This window comes from Corythoichthys intestinalis, chromosome 7, assembly GCF_030265065.1.
Source record: "Corythoichthys intestinalis isolate RoL2023-P3 chromosome 7, ASM3026506v1, whole genome shotgun sequence".
NCBI lineage: Eukaryota > Metazoa > Chordata > Actinopteri > Syngnathiformes > Syngnathidae > Corythoichthys > Corythoichthys intestinalis.
In genome coordinates, this window is record NC_080401.1 from 44,741,355 (window position 1) to 44,764,245 (window position 22,891).

Consider the following 22,891-nt stretch of genomic DNA (forward strand, 5'->3'; position numbering starts at 1 on the left):
AAACTCATCAGTTCAGAGGTTTTAGAATGATATAATGCTAATGGCCACAGATGAGGATATCACACAATGTAGAATGAATAATTGAGGAAAGCTTGTTTAGCTGTTACAACTTATCTCGATTAGACGGTCGTCAATTACACCAAGTGGCTCTTCTGCCAGTGTGATGAACACCACGGTGCCCACAAACACACAGGAAGGAGGGAGCTATAGCAGTGATTTACCCCTTTAAGAGGGCTCTTAATTCACCTCTTGTGGTAAATAAAACTGAAAGGCAGGTGAACTAGGATGGTTGTGGCGCATGAAGTCAAGAGGGACGCAGAGGGTGAACGAGATAAGCAAATAATGGTTTGCAGTGGATCAATGATGTTTTAACATCTACCACCACTACCACGCAATTTATAGATGAAAGGCTTGCTGGATCAAAAGGGAGAAACAGCCAATTAGCTGCCACTTTGCTTCGTTTTTGTTCCACCCAAGGGTAAACACAGGCTGCCCTCCCTATGTTTATCAGTCTGCTTATAGGTATACTAACAGCATGGCAACTGCTTTACTGACAATACACAATTACTTTTCTCAATACAAAAAAGTGGAAAGCAACCAGCACTTTTTGTATTTCTCTACGGTTGAATTTAGGGCTGCAGCTATCCATTACTTTATTAGTCGATGAATCGATGAACTAGTTTGTTCGAATAATCGAGTAATCGGATAAGGAACATAATTTTTTTTAAAAAAACTGACATGAGCCTCAAACGGTATAAAAAAATAAATGAGGATCACAAGATAACAATTGGCAAACTTAAATACCAAAACTCTGCTATTTTAAATGCTATAATAAAAAGCTAACAAATTTTTCAACAATGCTCTTTACAAATGGTTCAAACATATATTTCCACAAAAAACGTCTAAATATATCTATAAACCAAATTATGAATGCATTAAAAACCCATTAGCTCTAACAAAAACTTAGCTTATATTGGTCTCAACAGGGAGCAGCTGGATTCAGCCATGTGAAATGAGTTATGTCATATTAACTGATACCACTAGAGGGTAGTGTATCCACCCACATCAAACTAAATGCAAACACATTCAAAACAAACCATTACAATGGCACTTTAATTAAACGAATACTCGAAGCAGCCAAATTTAATTTGAATCCTTTTTTCTAATGGGATTACCGTATTGGCCTGAAAATAAGACAGTGTTTTTTGCATTGAAATAAGACTGAAAAAGAGGGGGTCGTCTTATATTCGCAGTTCAGACATTATACCCATTCACGACGCTAGGTGGCGCCAGATATAATTGAAGCGATGTTCTGTCATGACAGATCTCAGCTACTCTCCCCATTCACAATGCGAGATGACGCCAGATATCATTGAAGCAATGTTCTGTCATGACAGATCTCAGCTACTCTCAAGTTTATCCAGTTTGCATTATTTTATTGCAATGTTTTTCCTTATTCAGATTTGTTTCAAGACTACAGTTACAGTTTGACTTCACTTTGATGGTTAATGCAGCTATTGCAATTTTGTTGTTTTATCACAATAGATTCTGAGTCTTCATCACTTGACTATCATTCAGAATACTCTAAAATGGCTAGCAATAAATGAGGTAAAAAATGGAGCAACCTTTTATATCTGATCTTTTTTGTCCAATACCGTTTAGCTGAAAATCATGCGATCAGATCCGGACAACCCTAGTACATAATGCATTAGGGAGACATTTTATTCTATTATGGAATTATGGCCTGTCTTGAACTTATGAAATTATAAACACAGTCATATTCATTGCTATCAGATGACTGAATAGCGTACCGCACGAACGCTATTTTTAGACCGTGATGTCACAATCTTAACCAGGAAGTGGGTCAACATAGACACGCCTTTGCATACAATCCATGTTATTTCTGCTTGTTTTCTCCGATAATCTTTCTAAAAAGAACATGCCGAGTAAACACTGCTGCTATCGAACTTGTAGAAACGACTAGACATTACGACATATGAAGGATGTTTTCTTCATACGTTTCCCAAAGCCAAAAACTCAGAGGAAAAAATTTTTGTATATGGATTAACTTGTGTGGACGTCAAAAGACCAGTTTAATGCCTTCAAGGTAAAGCCATTCACCTTCATATGCAGTAAACATGTTGTTGGGGGCCATGGTCCTACAGAGGACGAAGAGGTAAGCCATTTTGATATTTTTACTTATTTTTTGGCACAGTGTTTTGCCATGCTGCTTCTGTCTGACAATGAATGACCTGGAAAAAAAATATTAAAATGGTATCTGACTGCCACTGTTGTTACATTTTCTGTTTGAAAAAAAAAACAACAACTTTAGCAAGGGAGAAGTGTAGATAAATTATAGAATTAAGATTTGTTATCAATGAAAAAATTAAAAGTGTTCGTTGGCTGTCACTGAGTAGCATTTTCGATCGCTACACAAAAATAGCAATGTAAACTACCACCAAGAACGGTCAGAGAAAACAACCAGAGGATATAATAAATAACGAAGACAGGGCATATGGTGGTAAAGAATAGATTGAATGTCATTGTCAGTGGCGTAAGGCAATGCACACAAGAAAAGGGTGTCGATAAAAAAAATCTCTGGATCAGGTCGGCTCTTTTTCCCCATCTTTTTCAGCCCTCGACACTCAGGCCATCTTTTTAACTGAACACTCGTATGTTCGTTCTAAGGGTGTAACGGTACATGTATTTGTATTGAACCGTTTCGGTACGTGGTAGTCGGTTCGGAACGGACGCGTACCGAACGACTTTCTGACGTAATATAACCCTTACTTTTCGAGGCTGTGAGTCGATCGGGTTACAGTTTCTTTGTGATGATTATTTTTACTCCGTCTTCTCTAATATATTGAGGATCATTATACGGCGCGACAACATGGCCGCCGCGAGAAAGCAGTGAAACGCGGGCGTTAGAGTCAATCAGCGAATGCACACCAGTCGCAGTGCGTCCGCGTGTTAGATGTGTCCCAGAAGCGGCTCAACGCTACGCACGCGAAAAGAACGGCAGAGTTTATTATTTGACGCGAGACACGACCCTCCTGCGTCAATACTACAAGCTAGAATCGGGCAAGTCGGGAAGTCACTCGTGTAATAATACGGTGGATCCGGTCGATTTTCAGACTAATATGCAACCGTAACCTACGTTTTGAGTCTATCAGATCTCGAGTGGTAGCTTGGGGCACAGTTGACTTGTCTTTGTTGGTTTACGGCTGTCTTCTCTGCTATAATAATAACCAACACGGACCCGTGTTCAATACAAAACGCTCCTACCACAACAAAACAAGTAGGAACTAATATTCACATAGGAACTAAAGTTATACAACATAAAATATGCAATATAAATAAATACTACATCACATTTGTAAAATATAAACACATAATAAAATAAATAATAGCCCATTTCAATAAAATAAATTGAAATGAGCTAAAACATCTGTAATTAAATAATAATACACACATCCTGCTTACACAATTAAACTTATTAATTTCTGTGTGGCGCTTTAACTCGCTTTAAACGCTTTAAATCCACCAATAAAGATTTTGAAAACCGTTCATAAGAAAAAAAAATGTTTCATTGAGGCATTTCATTTGTAAAATACATGTTAAAATCTTTGTCATTGGGATTTTTTTTCTGTTTAGCACAGGACTTCTTTTTTCTTCTTTCTTTCAGAAAGAACGCTGACCAATACGCGGGGTCTGAAAGGCAAATTGTTGTTGGATTATCTTTAAATACCCGCTACTTTTTGAGCAGAATTCTAGCTTTGTATGGGCTAATGTTCCTATTGTTGAAAGCACAAAAGTGTAATAAACAACTAACACATTTATATTTTGCATTTTGTTTTTTTTTACTGTACCGAACATGAACCGAACCGCGACCTCAAAACCGAGGTACGTACCGAACCGAGATTTTTGTGTACAGTTACACCCCTAGTTCGTTCACATCTTTACCAGTGAATTTGGCACCAGGGACATCATTTTCGGACAGAATTGGTAGGTTTAGCTAAGAAAACATCTCGTTCGTACACTATTTCCATTCATTTACTATTAGGGACAAACGGGAAGTTGTCTTACATAGCAACAATTGCTAACGTCATGAATATTAATGAGCAAAAGTGACGTGTTGCTGGCAGTACACTATTACATGACTCTGTTTTGCATATTCTTTGCATATAAATTCTAGTGTGAAGTGGCCACTGGAGATATTCTGACATCGTAGGATCACCGAATATGAACGTCTCATCCAATCTCATTTTACATCTCTCTCCACTATTGCCCCACAATCCCCACCCTCTGCCATTCATCTCTATGGAACCTGCTGAGCCATTACTATCCTATTTTTATCACGTTCGTTCCCTCTTGTTGATCCAGGCGTGTATTGATAGTTGTTGCTTCTCATCCCGCGTGACACTGACACCTTCACGGGGTCTGCCGTTGATTGAAGTTTGTGCGGCTCCCCAAATCCTCTATTTACGCCTCCCAGCTGTGTTTTTTTTTCTCCAGGGCCTCCTTCTTAACGCTACGAGCATAGTTAGAGCTTCTATCCTCTGCTATGGAATGCATGATATGCCTTGGTCACTAGTTCTTAAATTATTTACACCTCGAACCAACTAAAAAAAAACACCACCATGATGATCTGATATTAAAATATAACAGTGTTCTACATAAAAGAGATAGCGGTTTTATTCTTAAAAAGTAAAATCATATTGTTCTGAGCCACTGTAACAGTTAAAAAAGATAAAATGTGTGCTTAAATAATGTAATACATAAAACTTAACGATAGTACGCTTCGTTTTGTAAACGCGCATCCGAACTCAAGTTCGGACCAAACAAACGAACTCTAGTCCGCTCAAAAATTATGGATCTCAGACTTCGGTCCACTTTAAGTGCACCCTGCTTTGCTTGTGAATGCAAGAGGAGCAGAGTGCGCTTATGCTACATTACGTGCACGCTCCCTCCCCAGCCAGGAGGGAGGCTTTTTTTCTTCTAAATACTGTATGTCTAATTAATGAGTGCACCTTTCTTCCATGTGATGGTCCTCGGAATTTTCAGTTGGCGCAGTGTGAATACTGAACCTTTTCAACAAGTTATTTGCAAGTGCTGTTGTGCGGTAGCTGTCCAACCTAACCCTGGTCCTCTTGGTCTAATGCAGTACTTCTCAAATAGTGGGGCACGCCCCCCTGGGGGGGCGCAGAGCGATGCCAGGGGGGACGCATGTGACCTCGGGGAACATGCTTTTTTTTTTTTTGCCGTACTGGAATAAAGTGTACTTGCACATCCACTCAGTGGGTGGCAGTGGCGCTCTCATTTTCAGAGTGCGCGCAGTATTTTTGAACTAAGGAAGAGCACTCTGCACACAGAAAACAGATATGAAGAGCAGTGCGCCGCCGCCGTTTTCGAAAGCCGTTTTCCGACTGGACTCACACACGCAGCGACTTGTGACGACGCAGTGTCTTGTCCGGTTCTCACGTCGCCGCCCGAGAAGTGCCATTTTCGGCTTCGGATCGTCACAACGACCGCTCTCATCTACGGTTCTACCGCCCTCACCTACGGTTCTACCTCGGCCGCCGAGAATGCGCTTTTTTCGTGCTGTTTGCCTTTTAGCTTTGACTTTTAATACAGTGGGTGATGAGAAAAGACCACTGTTTACTGTGTCTAAAAATAATTATAGCAGACAGCCAGAAGCCAACTCAATTAAGACGACATTTAAAGACTCCAATCTCATTGATAAGCCGCTTGATTGTTTTTCAGCGAAAACGTGCCGAATATTTCCAACAATCATCCTGCTTTGTCAGTGTTATATCAGTAAACCAGTGAGCATTGTTAGCATGCTCATTGCAAAATAACTCCACACCATTGCAAAGGAGGTGTGAGCAGCAAAAATAAAAACTGTCCTTCTGTCCAAGGACACTCTTTTTTTTTCTTTTATTCAGTTTTGTTTTTTCGGTCAATTTTTGGGGCATATTGTCCTCATGAGTGAATGTTTCTAATGAATTTGAATTTGTTATTATTTACTGATTTTATTATACTTTATTTTTCTGTATCAAATTGTCAAAAATGTACGTTGAGTGTATTTTTACAGTTTGGATGTGACTTTTTTTTTAAATTCAGGCAAATTGATGCGCGTCAAGTCTTTTCTGTTACAAACAAAACAATGTTAATAAAGTTATACTTTATTATAAGTTGATCCATGTTACTTTTTTTCTTTATTAGAAAAAAAAGGACACAATGTTAGGCAGATGCGTATTTATAATAGTAATTTTATAGACAAATGATACTATTTACAGTGGCGGCAGAGAGTTTGGGGGGGGGGGCGCGAAACACTTACGTCTTCCTTGGGGGGGCGTAACAGAAAATAATTGAGAAGCACTGGTCTAATGTGAAAGTGCACTAAGTACTATGCAATAGGCATGTACCTTTATGATATTCTGACGGTATGATAACCTTAAGCCAAAATATCACAGTTTCACGGTAATGCAATTATAGCTCTAAAATGTATTACTTTGAGATATCTGGGTTAAAAAAATTAATACAACTTTTCAATTGAACAGGAAGAACAAAAATAATTGAATTATTTTCCATAAAAATCGTGTGTATGACTCGTATCATGTGCACATTACACACACTCTCTCTCTCAACACAGACTGTTGCCAGAGAGAGAAAAACACTTTTTACCACCGCTAGACACACTAAACACGCATGATTTGACTCTCGTAGCTGGTGGGAAACGTTCATGACAGTGTTTACTAGTGTTTAATTTTGTATAAATGCGAAATCATATTGGAGGTATTGCCTCCTCGGCAGCTACCCTCCACAAACATGTTTTACATGTCGGTTGGCCATCCTTCTCTAAGCCGCGGCCGTCTGTAACTTTTCTGTAGCCAAAATATTCCCATATCAGCGATCTTGTTTTCTTTGATGGGGGAAAAAGTTCAGGAGTTTCACCTCCTCCAGCCTTTGTGTAGCACAGCTGACTCACTGACACTGAGCAACAACCATTGGGGAAGGTTTGAGTCTTACAGCTGAAAGCGGTTGATTTCTCCATGCATTTTTGGGACCTAAAAAATAGCAAATACCTTAGGGACGGTATGACGGAAACCCACAGCTCAGCATTATTACCATGAGAACAAAAATAATTGAATTACATGTGTATGACTCTATGATGTTTACATTATGCACACACCATCTTTCTCAACAGTTAGCAGAGAGAAAAAATCACAATTTACCACCGCTAAAAATCTTTGTGTATGTTATTTCTCACCTACTTTCACAATATCAATACAAAATACTAATATGCTTTCTTAAAATTGTGTTGTTTTTTTTTCTTTATGTGTGTCTAGTCAGATTCTGTTAAAAGCAATTATTGTGGCATTCCAATTATCATAAGGCACAAACAAGAATCCTATTAATCCTAAAAGAATAATGATAAGCACAGGATTGGCAATTACTCCAGGAGTGTGGTAAAGGTGTTTCGTAAAATATGAGTAGTACAATAATTATTTATTTAACACGACTGAAGAATTCTCTAAATGAAGTATTCCAATATGGTGGCGGGCATTTATCTACATGTAACAGGGAGATAGACAGAAAAACACCAACATCAACATAGGCTGTCAATTTATGCTGAATTGCATTCTGGGATCTAAGTAATAATCAAAACATAATGTCATTATTCTGTTGTGTGTTATGGGAATAACACACAGCAGGAGTAGTTGGGGGTGGGTGAAAATTCTCCAGGCAAAAGACATCGGCATAAGTGGGCATGACAGATGTCTGTCTGTGCTACTTAGGCATGCTAAATTGTCATCATTTCTGATAATCCACAAATGTATTGTATACTTAGGTGAATGCACATGCACAACCTGATAAGATCTATGATAACTTTTGCCTGCACAAACGTAATGTTCAGTTTTGGTTGACAAAATTTGAATTAGAAAAAAAAAGTGTCAAGGTGAACATAATAGAGTGAAATGAACACTAAATGCCATAACAAAAAAAGGAAAATGAAGTGAATTAAAAATTTATTTGCACTTAAAAAGTGAAATATACCGACTATTTTCAGTAGACAAATTCACATTTTAGCTAATTTTTGGGGGAAATTCTCCCATTTTTCCACAGAGAAAAATTCACTCAATTGGCATTGCTATTTTAAATTCAAGCCTAACCCAATAGTAGTACTTTTGTTTCTTTCTGGGGCCAAAAAACAATAACCTATAACTATAACCTTCTTTTAGTCAGGCCATAGTTCTATCTAATGGAAAAGTAGTGCTCTGTCACTATCTTGTGACAAATGTTTGGTGTGTTCATTTAAACAATGAAGCAACCAGAGGTGTGTACATTAAAGTATTAAATCCACAAGTGAGTTTCCCTTTTATTTACTTTGAGAAAAAAACCCTACCACCCTAACTAAATACACCTGCGGAAGAAGAAATGCATCTTATTGTGACTCAATAAGGTGTTTTATTATATTTAGCAACATGAGAATGTTTAGGATGTTACTCAACACAGTGTTCTCACATTAAAAAAAAAAAAAAAAAAGTTTTGGAATGACAGTTTGAAAGTCTTGAAATCAGAACAACAACCAAAGTGATTGTGTTAATTCAACAATATGTACCAGCCAGTGACCATTTGTCTCTATTTCATAAGAGTACATTTGGCGGAAAACACAGACAAGGCTGAAAAAGCAGTTTCTGCTCTGGCACCACTCTTTAAAAAAATAAACTGCTGTATTTTAAGCCAAAAGAACTGTTGTGTTTGATAGAACAATATGTCTAGATGCTGCCATGGCAGTTTCATGGCGCATTAAGCCCCTGAACTATCTTTAATTTGTCCGTTTTACCCTGGAGACCCCCGTTTACAGACACTGTGCAACCGCTTTTGTTTTAACCCAGTCATAGAAAGAAGTATTTATATTTATTATTTGAAATGTATCATTTTTAGATTAGAATCATTAATTGGTGTCTAATATTTAGTTAAAAAAAAAAAAAAAAAAAAAGACTTTATAAAATTATTCACTCGCATATTTTAAACTTTTAAACAAATTACATCTCATTGAAAAAAATAGTGTCTGTAAATTGGTCACGGATATCTACTTCATAACTATCGCTGAATTGTATTTTTTTCATTACTGTCGCATTTTCCCCGATATTTTAGATGATAAATAATCGATCCAAACAAAGAAAAATTGGAAGGAAAAAAAGTTTAAAAAAGGGTAAATATTTGAAAAGGAAAATCTCGACCACTCCTTGGTCTCTGCGATTTCTGTATTGCGACTCGTTATAATATCGTGTTTCACCCATAAAATCCTCCAAAAGTCCGGCTGTGGCCATTTAAAACTTTGTCTTGACACTCGAGTTGTTGGATCGATCGTTAAATACATACCTGTAAATCCGAGGCCGTTGGCAATCTTACAAATAGTACGTATGTACAAATAGTACATATGTAAATAGACGTATGCCCTTACAAATTGGTGACTAATCTTAACAACGTTTTACATAGCGTGCAATAAGAAACAAAAATAAAACTCAATTTTTAAAATCATATGAATTTATTGGTAATATTGTCACATATAACCTGGTGCAATCAAAGAACAAAATGTTCAGCTACATCACGATTACTAAAATTTAACAATGACTTTTGTTGTAATTGTATGTAGCACTTTTGGCGATTTCTACTGGACTGTCTCAGGAAATTAGAATACACAATATTCTAATTTCCTGACTGTCTCAAAAAATTAGAATATTGTGTATTCTAATTTTCTGAGACAGTCCAGTATGATGTCTTTTGTCAGAGTAATTAGTTACTTGGCAAAGTAACTGGTGTTACCGTTCGTGGTTTTTTTTTTCATTTAAAAAAAAAGTAACCTTTGCTATGTTTGGAAGTCATTTAATGTTGTGAATCAACTGTTTAAGTTGTTAAAATTGCTCTCGTTTTTGCATTACTTCCCTTCTGTCTACTTTCAAAACTGTTTCATCATTTAAAGATAGAATTAAGTCAAGATTTTGCCGATTTAGGATTTTTTTTTTTGAAAAAAAGTTACTTAGGTTTGTTAAGAAGGTTCACTACAACAGAGCCTTTCTGAGAAGTCTACTGCTATAAGATGGCAGCTGCTTACTAACACCGCCGAGTCTGTCATTTTGCGGCTAGTTCTATCTATCATATATATATATATATATATATACATACATATATATATGCCACCTAGACTAGCATCGTGTTTGCAACAGTGTCACAACACTCTTCCCTGCTTCCCACTCCCTCTCTTCTCTCTCCGTGTCTCTGACTATTCTCGCGTAATTCAACCAACGTAGTAACGCATAATAACGCACACCTTTTCGGTGCATTGTCTCATTGCCGAAACGGTGACAAAATCCGAACGGCGAAAAAAAAAAAACGTAATGCACGAAAAACATACATATTTTGAACATACGGCTTACACATTTAAAAATCAGTGCTAACTTGTACAAATTACGTCAAAACCGTACAACTTGACAGGTATGTAAATACACGATAATATCTCCCTAAACTCAAGGTGTCTTTAATTCTCTCATGTTCTCACCTCGAGTTAGGGTTGGGTTTATTTATTTTATTTTATTTTTTAAATGGCTTCCTGTTCAAAATTTTTCTTCCTCCAGAAAATTGAGGGTTTATGCTTTCCTGTGATGTATCACACATGCATATGTGACAATTTTGAAATTTGGCCAAATTGGGGGTATCAGAGTAGAATTTCAAGGTACCTGTATATCTGCCATTTACACAAGTAAATTCAATACAGGGCAGGCTAAGCTGCTGGCGGGAATGACAGTATGGGGTGAAATTGGGTCCAAACGTGAACAAATCAGCAATTACAATAGCAGAGATGTAGCATATACATCAGGATGTAGCATATACATCAGGCACAGCAGACAACAACACTGCTATTTAGAGCTCAATTTTTACAGAGAACTGCAAATGATTTCAGTCCTTACTAAAATGCTATTAGCCATGGCAAAGGAACACACTCATCAAACAATGTAGATGTCAAATTTATTTAATTTTTCCTTCCTGGATGACTCATTGCTATCTCGGAAGGATCTTCAGTTCCCAGGAAAGTCTGGATATTATGTGGCGAACACTAGTGATAACAGACGGTCAGGGTGTTCTAAAAGGCCATCATAAAAGACCACTTTGTTTGCCCCAAAACATTGCGGCTTCATTTTCCACCAACAACTGCTAGTCCTTTCACACTAACCTAAACCCTCAAAAATCCATGGTCTTGTGAGTTTCCAGGAAAGCAGAGCCGTATTTCTAACCACCATTTTACACTGCTCCACATTCGTTTCACCCTCCCTCTAATCGGCCCACAGGCCATCAATGAGATTTATCACTACTAACAATCGGTTGGAGTGGGGAGGAGAATGAACACTGAATCTCAGACAACAAAGGGGGGGAATGGGCAAAACCTGAACTATGGATCTTTGCTCTTTGACCTCATCTAACCAAGGATTGTTTGGGGGAGAAAAGTGAGATTCAAAACAAACAGACACGTTTCCTGGGAATTCTCTGAATTGAATATCTTTATAACATTAGAATTATGAAAATGTTTGATAATGAAAAAGGTATATAACACAAGCATATAATTCTAAAAAAATGAACGGAGGAAAAGCTTTGTAATAATGTATTGTAGCAAACCTGTATTTGTGTTTTTATTAGCTCCAACTGTCTACGAGACCGTGGGTCTAAGTTGGCTGTTTTGTTGGTTAAGCCGGGGAGAGTAATGGCTGAAGCGAAACACTAGTTCTGTGTAAAAACAAAGGAAAATAAACGCTTCTTTTAGAACTTGATGTGTAAATATAATTTGCTCACTGTGTGAAGCAGGCTAAAAATAAAGTGCTGTTTAAAATCAAACAACTTTTATGCCCCCCCCCCAAAAAAACATTCATGAGGCTCGTCTGTGACACTGACCTATTTACTTGTTTCTAGGGCTGCAACGATTAATCGAATAACTCTAGTATCCGATTAGAAATTAAATTTTGCTGCTTCGAGTATTCGTTTAATTAAAGTGGTGTTGTAATGGTTTGTTTTGAAAATGTTTGCATTTAGTTTTTTGATTTGCGTGGATACACTGCCCTCTAGTCTGCCTCATTTTACATTGCTGAATCCAACTGCTCCCTGTTAAGACCAACATAAACTTTGTTTTTGTTATACTAATGTTTTTTAATGCATTCGTAACTTAGTTTATAGGTATATTTAGCTGTTTTTTGTGGGAATATGTGTATGAACCCTTTGTTAAGAGCATTGTAAAAAATTGAATAAATAAAAAATAACAGCATTTTATAGCATTTAAGCTGCTGACTTTTGCTATGTAAGTTAGCCAATTGTTCTTTTGTTCTACATAGATCCTCATAAGGCTCAGCTCAGCTGTTTTAATTTTTTATGTTCCTTATCTGATTACTCGATTATTCGAACTAACTAGTTCATTGATTAATCGACTACTAAAATAATCGATAGCTGCAGCCCTACTTGTTTTGTTTCTCATTTTTTACTATTGCATGGCAGATTAAAGAGTTAAAATGCTCCTTAACCAGTCGCCTGTTTAGTTCAACGCTCTTCTGTGATGGTGACATTTTAACCCTGGAATATAGTACAGTGGTACTTCGACATGCGATTGCTTTGACATCCGACGTAAAATATGACTCACCATTTGTTTCTACATCCAACGACATGCTCGAAATACGACGATTTATGACAGTGCCGCAGTTTGTTTTCCCGCAAGGCGGACGCAGGCGGATTTTCTTGTTAGAGAATCAACATGGCTTCCAAGAAGGTTAGTGTAGGTGGTGAAAAAAAGGAAAAAGGTGACGCTTAACATTGAAATGAAGATGGAAATTATAGAAAAATATGAGCGTGGCGTGCGCGTCCGTGAACTGGCTCGAAAATACGGCCGTAGAATGTCTAGGATCTCGACGGTCCCCCTCCGACCTCCATTTGCTCGTCTTTAAAAGTTAAGGTGACAATTATTACAATTGGAAGAGAAATCTTCAGCTTTGTCAGGTTTTTAATCATTTATTTCAGAACTTGTGTAACACAACATGCCTACTGTCCGCCACAGTCGACGCCAACATTAAAAGACAAAGTAAAATCTCTACCCCACCTATCTCATGGTCACGTCAGCCACAAGGTGCGTTCAGGCACAGCACGCAAAACACATCCGCCACATTAGAACACGATTTGTTACATTATTACAGGAATAATAATTATTATTATATTATTGCGATTTTTATATACAATGTATTTGTTTTGCCATGTGTAATTGCCATTTGTAATTGTACCAGCAGTATTTATTAATGATTTAATGTAGGTTTTCGGGCTGTGGAACGAATTAATGGAATTATAATGTATTCTTATGAGAAAATCCTGCTTAACATACGAGCGTTTCGACTTACAAACAAGGTCCTGGAACGAATTAACTTCGTATGTAGAGGTACCAATGTTTTTCTGTTTCCATTTTTCCCCGAAAGATTACGATTTTCCCAATATCAACATATCTAGGCTAACAATGTAAAAGCATAATTTTTCATCATCCAAAAGCATGGTTAAATGTCTTAACCTACGAGCTTTGCAAGCATGCAACTTTATTACATTTTCACAAGGACATGAATATGTCATTTCCTTCACATGAATCAATGTCAGTGTGGAAACGGTCAGGCGGAAAACAGTTGGTGTGGTGTGGTTTTAGCCAGCAATTCTGCAAAGTATGGTTACTGAGAACCATAGGAAAAGAGATGTGGTTACAAAAGAAACGTGACAGCAAGTGACACCAAAGCCATTGACCAACTCACCGTGTTTAACGGCACTTGATGAAAACCAAGACAAAAAGTATTCGCGTGTAGCCAACCTTCACATTATAATACTCATGAGGCAAGAGAAAGGGGTAAAAGACAATGACACCTAGTAACCTCTGTCAAGGTTTGCATAAATCTTGCTCGCGAATAAAGAAGTAAAAGAGTTTTCAGAGCTATTAGGTGTTATCTCAAACATTCTATCGTGCCTTTGTACCAAAAGGATCCAAGAATACTGTGAACCATATCAACCCGTTCACTTATTTTCCTGCAACCTTACATAAAAAATGATCAACTTTGTAATCTTTTGAAACGTTTTGTAATCTTTCTGTAGCACCTCAAAATGCCAAGAATCTGTCTCTACTGTTGACCTGATAGCAGAGAAGTAGCTAAAGGCGAGCTGCTCAATGTAAACCCAACCAAAGAGCAAGTCCTGTTTGTGATACAAATGCCTTTGACTTATGGGTTTTGTTTTTTTGTTTTTCGCGAATTGCCGTTTCAACCTTATTAAAAACAGCTGTTTAAAAAAATTGCTAACGTGTTTTAGAAAAGAAAAATAGCACTCCTCAGTATTATACTTAGGGATGTCCCGATCCAGGTTTTTGCACTTCCGATCCGATACCGATATTGTTTTGCACTTCCGATCCGATACCGATACTGGCCGATACCGATCGATCTGAGCATGTGTTAAAGTTTAAAGCTATTTAGCCTCCTTACTTAGTTGTCAGACTCATGTTGAAAAAGGTTTTAGTACCCTTGATAACAACTAGCCAGCTAAATTAGGTGAGTTTGAATAACACACAACGGTTGGTAACAAGAAACTGACCTGTTTATTCAGTGACAAACACAAAACATTATAAATAACAAACAAAATGGCATAGTCAGTCAGTAAAACGTGCAAATAATATTGTAAACTGTCTTAAAAAAGCAAAACACACCAACAACCTCAGTGGAAAATCCCACAAATCCCCCAAGCTAGAAGATGCTTTTAATGTTTTGTGCATTAGTTACAAAAATTGTATAAAGAGCCTCTCAGGTTTAAATAAACGACTATTTCAGTATCAAGTTAACATTTTAAAACAGTAAATAAAATACTCAAGTCCCCATTCTGTATCAGCAGCTTTAAACTACATTCATTTAATTTTGCGAATCAACTGTTAAAGTTGTTAAAATTTGCCCCGTTATTCCATAATTTCCCTTCTGTCTACTTTCGAAATGTGAAAGTTTTAAAACTGTTTTGAAGATAGATTCAAGTCAAGATTTTGCCGATTTAGGAGTATTTTAGATAAAAAGTTAATTAGGTTCGCTTGGAAGGTTCACAACAGCCTACTAGGGAAGTCTTCTGCTTTAAGATGGCGGCTGTTTACTAACACATCTGGTTTTCAATACTTCAATGTTGCTAACGCAGTCGAGTCTGTCGTGTAGCATCTGGTTCTATATACATATGATATCTATTATCTCCAGTTAAACGACGTTGACGGAGTTTGTTGCGGCTGTCAGCAGAAGTCAGGTATTCTTGTGTTTTTTATCCAGCGGCATGAGTTGAGCTAAAGCCGTGAGTTGACCCACCAATTTTATCATTCCCCCACTCCAAGCTCAACTGATGACTGACACCTACAGCACTGTTAAATTTTTTTCAAAAGATTTCAAACTTTAAAGAAATTAAGGGTGCCATTCATCATGATCTCTCAAAGAAATATCAGTGGTTGTGGTTTGTTTCCTCTATATGTGCAGGTACACAATTTATAGTAGATTTATATTTTACAGCAATGTTGCAGTGAAAAGGTGTCACTGTTTAATAAATGACTTGAACAGTATTTTTTCTATTTTGAAACATCTTTTTTTTCCCATTTCAACAGTTGTATCGTAGAATATCCTGTCTAAATTTGACCAATATATCGATAATCGCTGTATCGTGATATCGTGAGATAATCGTTATCGTAAGCCTTGTATCGCGAATCGTATTGTATCGTCAGGTGCCCTGAGGTTCCCACTCTTACTGTATATTGATACTGTCCGTTTACATAATTCGCCTGCATTGTTTGTGCTGAAGTATCCATTCGTTTCAACGTTATCGCACTGCAAATCAATGCGAGTTATGTCAACCCATCTATGACCTTTTGTATTGTGGGTCAGCATTAAGGTAGCAGACTGTTTAAACACATGACGTGAAATTGTCTAAATTACGTTTTACAACACACACACTTTTACACCATTGTGAAAAGCAAAGCCTCAAATTTACAGTAAAATACTGGCAGCTGTGGTTACCAGAATTTTATCAGTAAAAAAAGGGCTAAAGGGTCGATTAGTTGGTAGTTCGTTTGGACTTGTTCGGAAGAATTGTTTGTATTATACCATCTGCTGCTTGCTCAAAAGTACACTGCCACTAAAATGTATAATTTCATCTAGAGCTGCAGCTGTCGATTATTTAGGTAATCGATTAATCGATCGATTAGTTAGTTAGAATAATAGAGTAATCATCTGATTATGAACATTTTATGCATTGCAGAAATTTTTTTCGGCGATATTAAACAAAAAAAAAACAAGTGTGTATACCTGACATATTTTTGCTCGCTAAGATCGCATTTTCAAAAGAGCATTATTTGCGAATACAAAATACCTTGAGTTTTTCTTCAAACTACCCTCAAACGGTATAAAGAAACAAAAATGAGGTAAATGAGGACAAAAGAACAATTGGCTAACTTGCATAGCAAAATTCTGCCTGTTTAAATGTTATAAAATGCAAAAAATTTTTTACAATGCTCTTAACAAACCGTTCAAACACATTTTCCCACAAAAAAAAAAAAAAAGGCTAAATATACCTACAAACTAAATTATGAATGCATTTTAAAAAAAATGATCTCAACCAAAAATTTAGCTCATGTTGGTCTTAACAGGGAGCAGCTGGATTCAGCCATTATAGACAAGTAATGTCATATTTATTGTTGTCAATAGAGGGCAGTGTATCCACCCAACTAAATGCAAACACTTTCAAAACAAACCATTGCAACGGCACTCAAATTAAACAAATCTTCGAAGCAGCGAAATTTGATTGAAAGCTTTTTTTTTCTTAATCGAATTACTCTAGTTAATCGATTAATCATTGCAGCACTAATTTCATCATAATGTTTGTTCGCTACTCGAACTCCACTACCTGTATCTTAAAAAAAAAAAAAAAAAAAAAAAAAAAAAAAAACTTGTAAATTCGGTCACCTGTGAGTCAAGGTACACATTATATTTTTTACTTTTTACAGTGATATCATTTGTATTATGTTTTTCTTTTCCTACAGATTGCGATGCAGCGTCATACATGAAAGCTCGCTCTATTGTAGAATTTTCTCTGTCTAACTGGTTTATTTTTAAGGCGGATGTTATGACTTTCAAATTGAACTATTTGAACTAGGGCTGTCAAAATTATCGCGTTAACCGACGGTAATTTTTCAAATTAATCATGTTAAAATATCTAACGCATGTGCGGAACGACCCACTCACGCATTGCCGCGAACAAACTACAATGGCACCGTTTTATGTATATTGAGAGCAAAGAGGCAGAGTCAAGCAAGTGGAGTAGACACAGGCATTCATTGGAGCCGTGCTATTTATTGGTATAAGCTTTGCATCTCTTCCACAACAATTATAACTATTGCGGCATGCGATGTGGGGAAGACTGACAGGAGATGATCTTTTTCTTAACACCCCGTACTGTACACAACGTAGAAAAGATATACCATTCGCAGCCACCACTGAGTCATGGTTGCTCAACTTCCCATCAAGCATTTGGGCAGTTAAGGACAGTTAAGTCGTGACAGTATCATTTAGTGAAAGCACAACAAAAATAATATTCCTATCCCTAAAAAAAAATAATAATAATAATAATAATGTTCACAAAAAGACAAGCGCTCAATGCAAAGAGAACTGGCATTCCCAATCAAAATAGCTATGCAAAATAATACTCAGACTTTGGTCAAACTCCATTCAAACATTTCGTTTAGCTCAACAAATACACTAGATGGCAACATTTAGTCACAATATACAAACTATCAAAATTAGCATAACTTGTACTCACATTTATCTTTTAAGAATTACAAGTCTTCCTATCTGTGGATCCCTTTCACAGAAAGAATGTTTATAATGTTAATGCTATCTTGTGGATTTATTGTTATAATAAACAAATACAGTACTTATGTACAGTGTGTTGAATGTATACATCCATCTCATCTTTCCATTCCAACAATAATTTACAGAAAAATATGGCATATTTTAGAGATGGTTTGAATTGCGATTAATTACGATTAATTAATTTTTAAACTGAGATTAACTCGATTAAAATTTTTAATCGTTTGACAGCCCTAAATATTAATACTATTAATGCCATCTTGTGGATTAATTGTTATAATAAACAAATAAAGTACTTATGTACAGTATGTTGATCTGTCTTGTCTTTCCATTTCGACAAAAATTTACAGAAAAATATGGCATATTTCAGAGATGGTTTGAATTGCGATTAATTACGATTAATTAATTTTTAAGCTGTGATTAACTCGATTAAAATTTTTAATCGTTTGACAGCCCTATAATTAACACATTTCGGATAACTCCGCAACAAAATTTGTCTGTTGTGGATGATAACATCATAGTTTGGGAGTGGGTATTCAGCTTTTAATTTAATAATTCAGATAATTTCAACAAAAATGAGGCAGGTTTACCGTGTCCATTTTTCGCGATTTTTTTCTATTCGCGTCAGAGTATGCATCGTAACACCAGCGAATAGTGAGACCTTTCACTATACAGTACTGTACAGCCATTTAAAAGTCATTTGATTACACCGACTATGCTGGCGCACACCACAAGAAAAGCACCACTTTCACAAATGAAAATCATTTCTACACGAGTTCCAAGGTCTGTTTCATGCTATAGTAACAGAGTGAAAATGAAGACTCTTCTGAGAAAGTGAGCCACATCTGTTTCCAAACACACAAAGGAAGGCAGCTCAAGCTATATATTACAGTGTCACTCTATCACCGCTGCTAGTTTGCCATACGACAAAACAACCCACTAAAAAATATTTGAATAATCATGACTACATCGAGTGTGCCAATTGACAGTTTTAACAGTACAGATGGTAAAATGTCGGACATTGTGGTTTATTGGTGAATAGTACAAGCCGTAAAATTGATAATTACTAGCTCCTTTAGCATAGCTTGTAGCCATGGGGTACGTTCGTTTTGTCTACTGCGGGGATTAACGCAGCCAAATGACAACATTTAACGTCATAATGTACATAACATACATTGCTTTTTCATTAATTTTCACAACAGGTAACAGCGTTGGTAGCTGTCCAAACGTCTATTAGAAAACAGCCTTAATATGGCCAATTGGCATTTTGTGTGGATGTTACTACGTAGTAAACGGAGCTCGCGTATTACGCAGTGACTGCTCAGTGTTCGCTTACAAATAAGCAAAGAGTGTTAATACACCTTTATAAAAACACAGGCATGACTGCATTTTTATATTTGACACACACGCGTGTTTAAAAGACGACATATTCGCCCAAAAGAAGGCCAACCTTATTTGGTTCATTTACGCCGGCGTAATACGATGTTAACAACATGCGCTCCTAGGAGAGGCTGCCTAGGACGCCTCTTGATATCAGGCAGCTGCCGACGGCGACAGTCTACGCTTTTAAGCTTATCCCGCATTTAACTTACCCTTTCGTCGCCTTTGCTTAGTCCCAGTCCGAAACCCAAACACGCGGGGAGATGTCAAGCCGAGACCGGCGTCAAATCGACCGTAATTGGGAATTTTATCCAACTTATTCGCCGCAACTCGTTTTCTCTACTTCCTGATTGAGAGGGGCCATTTTGAATAGAGAAAAATATTTCCGCCACTGACGTCACGAGATGGCTAAACTGCCAGCGAACAGCCCGGGAGGAAGATGCTATTTTCTGTAAATCTGGACCTTGTGCATTTTTGGGGGTTCTGTGTCATTTCAATTTTGGAAGGATTTTGCATAGCATATGATTTTGCAAAGCATATGTTTGAAACAAACAAACAAACAAACAAACAAACAAACAAACAAACAAACAAACAAACAAACAATTGTTTTTCACCAAACTGTTGTATTCAATGTTTTCAAGTTTTCAACCTGATATTAAACTATTGTCCTTGGTAGGCATGTACCAGTATGAGATTCTGACGGTATGATAACCTTAAGCCAAAACATCACGGTATTGCTATTACAGCTCTAAAATGTGGTACTTTGAGATATCTGGGTTTAAATAAAAATAAATAAATAAATAAATAAAATAATAATAATAATGATATCAATTCCATTAAACAGGATTCCCCCCCCCCCAAAAAAATATTAGCAAATTGGAACATAAGTATAATGTTAAGTTAGAAAAAACCCAAAAACAAACAAAAAAAACTGAAATATTGAAAATAAAATTGAAATAAATGCAGTCCTTCAGGTGAGCCGAAACCCAGAACAAAAATAATTGAATTATTTTCCATAAAAAGCACGTGCGTGTGACTCATATAATGTTTACATTATACACACACAACAGACAGTTGCCAGAGAGGGAAAAAAAACACATGTGTTACCACCGCTAGATACACTAAACACGCTGGAGTTAACTCTTGTAGCTGGTGGGAAACGTTCAGGATACTCTTTACTAACCATTAATTTTGTTTAAATGCGAAATCATATTGGAGGTATTGCCTCCTCGGCAGCCACCCTCTACAAACATGTTTTACATGTCGGTTAGCCCTCCTCTAAGCCGCTGCCGGCACATGTCTATTCCTTGGTGATTAAACTTATGTTGTTACTTGGAATATTTTGTTTGCAAAAAAATGAGTTTCCAAATACTTGCCGTGTTTCCGAATATTAGAGTTGAGAGTTTATTAGCATTAGATTTATCAGAGTTTAATTCTAATGCTCTTCAACTTGTTAATAACAACAAAAAAAACATTTGTACATCGCAATACCTCCTCAATTAACCTTAAGTAATGTGTGTGTGTATTTTTTTTTCAAAGTGGAATTTAAAGTGCCTTATATGATATGTATTTCTGTCCTATGTGAAAAGGAATTATGTGTCTTTTTTTTTTTATTCATTCTTTCTATATATTTAACTATAATGCGCAATATTGAATTTTTTTATATAGTCTGTTTTGCATTGTGTGTTTGTAATTGTTGATTTAAAAAAGGGGGAAAAGTCAAATAAAGTAAAGTACAGATAATACAATTTAACCCTTTCCAGGGCAAGTGACTATTTTTGGGTTATTTACAAAAATTCTAATGACTACAAAATAAAATTTCTGCAGAAATAATAACAACCCAATGAAAACCGTGCATCCACATGCGTGGACATCACATTTTGGGTCACGGAGTCCATTATATTAACAATTGGTACACAAGTGTGGCCTGTTGTTATATAATATTTTGCAATAATAATTGTATTATTTTAATTGTTTATGTTAATCTTAATCTTTGTTTTTCCTAACGAATAAACAATATTATAAATAAATAAAATGTTAATTAAAAACATAATGAAAATGAATAAAACCAAAAATACATTAAAGTTGTGGAACCCAATAACTTTTTTTTTTTAATTCAACATTATTGTACTCACAATTGACAACAATTGACATCTAAGTCAGTGGTTCTTAACCTTGCTAAAGGTACCGAACCCAACAAGATTCACATGTGGATTCACCGAACCCTTTGGAATTAGATGATAAAGCAATTTTTTTTTTTTTCAAATTCAAAACCCATATATCTAAGCAAGCTAATAATTTAGCAATTTCCCGTTCAAAAATTCTTCTCATTTTGAAAGCATGTTTATAAACAGGTCAAAATTTAAGACCACGCTGCCCATTAGTCTGTTGTTTTCCCCCATACCAGGTGCGAGTCAACCTTCCACTGAGGAAACCAATTCCTCCTCCCATTAGATTGAGGACTAGCAGTTAAAAGAAATGGATTCAGCCTGTTAATTGGGAGCAAATCAGTTCAAAACCTGGTCTAAAAAGCCGCTTTACCTAGATTTAATCAGTACGAAGAAAGGGCTCTGCGTTTCTGTACCTTTGCCGAACCCCTTAGACTTACTCACCGAACCCAGGTTAAGATCCACCGATCAAAGTCATTTAAACAAAAACAACTTGCGATGAATGCCCATCTTTCAGTGCCTTTGACAAAATTAGACATTTAATCAATTTTTCTCAAAATGGATTTGGTGTCTAGCACCGTCAATGACAGCTCACGAGTTAAATGAGTGGATTTTTAAAAAGGTGATAATTATTTTGAAATAAAACTATTTTTGTTAAACATGTTAAAATAATGATATTTCTACTTTTGATAAGGCTGGACAATTCATACAGTTGATCGATTAAATTGATGGCAATACAATTTACTTACTTGCTTAAATGATCCAAAACAGTTGGATTTTTTTTTTTTACCTGCTTCTAAGATATATTTTCCTGGTAAAATACTAAATGAGTAAAGAGCACGAAAGAGCTTGACGCAATGTGATGTGAATAATCCAAAGGATCAGTGGAGATAAACAGATTGACTAATCTTTTTTTAGTGTTCAATTGTTAAAAAAACAAAAACAAAAAAAAAAAACAATATTTTGTAACAATGTTAATTTATTTTGTATCACACAAACATGTTTTGAGAAAAGGACCCACCCCCAAAAAGAAAGCCTTTATTTTCACTTGGCTTCAGTAATTTTTAAAATCTATTTTGTAAAAGTATTTCTTTTCATTATAACAAATTGATCCTGGAAAAAAGGAATCAAATCCCAGAAAGAGGATGTGGGAAAACCAAAAAGGAAAACTAATTTTGAATAATTTAATTTGCTTTTATTATGTGAACATCAGAAAATCAGATTTTTGCGGGGGTAACAAAGTAAAGTATTTAGTTTTAAGGTCATATTGAAGAGCCCTCAGTTATGTTCAGGCCAAATCACCAAAAATCAGGAAAATACTGTATCTACTGTAGATACATATATTTTCACAGTGATTTAGTATTTCAAATCGAGATGCACTGTATGGCCCGATTT

General features: G+C 36.2%; 1 protein-coding gene across 4 annotated transcripts in view; it reads right to left on the minus strand.

Moving 5' to 3' along the window:
- Nucleotides 1–19,700, minus strand: part of sbno2b (strawberry notch homolog 2b) — a 147,224-nt gene extending 127,524 nt beyond the window's left edge. For all 4 annotated transcript variants that reach the window (XM_057842270.1, XM_057842272.1, XM_057842271.1 and 1 more), the window contains exon 1: nucleotides 19,541–19,700. The gene's annotated coding sequence lies outside the window, so the exon portion shown is untranslated. The remainder of the gene's footprint in view (nucleotides 1–19,540) is intronic.
- Nucleotides 19,701–22,891: the final 3,191 nt, after the last annotated feature.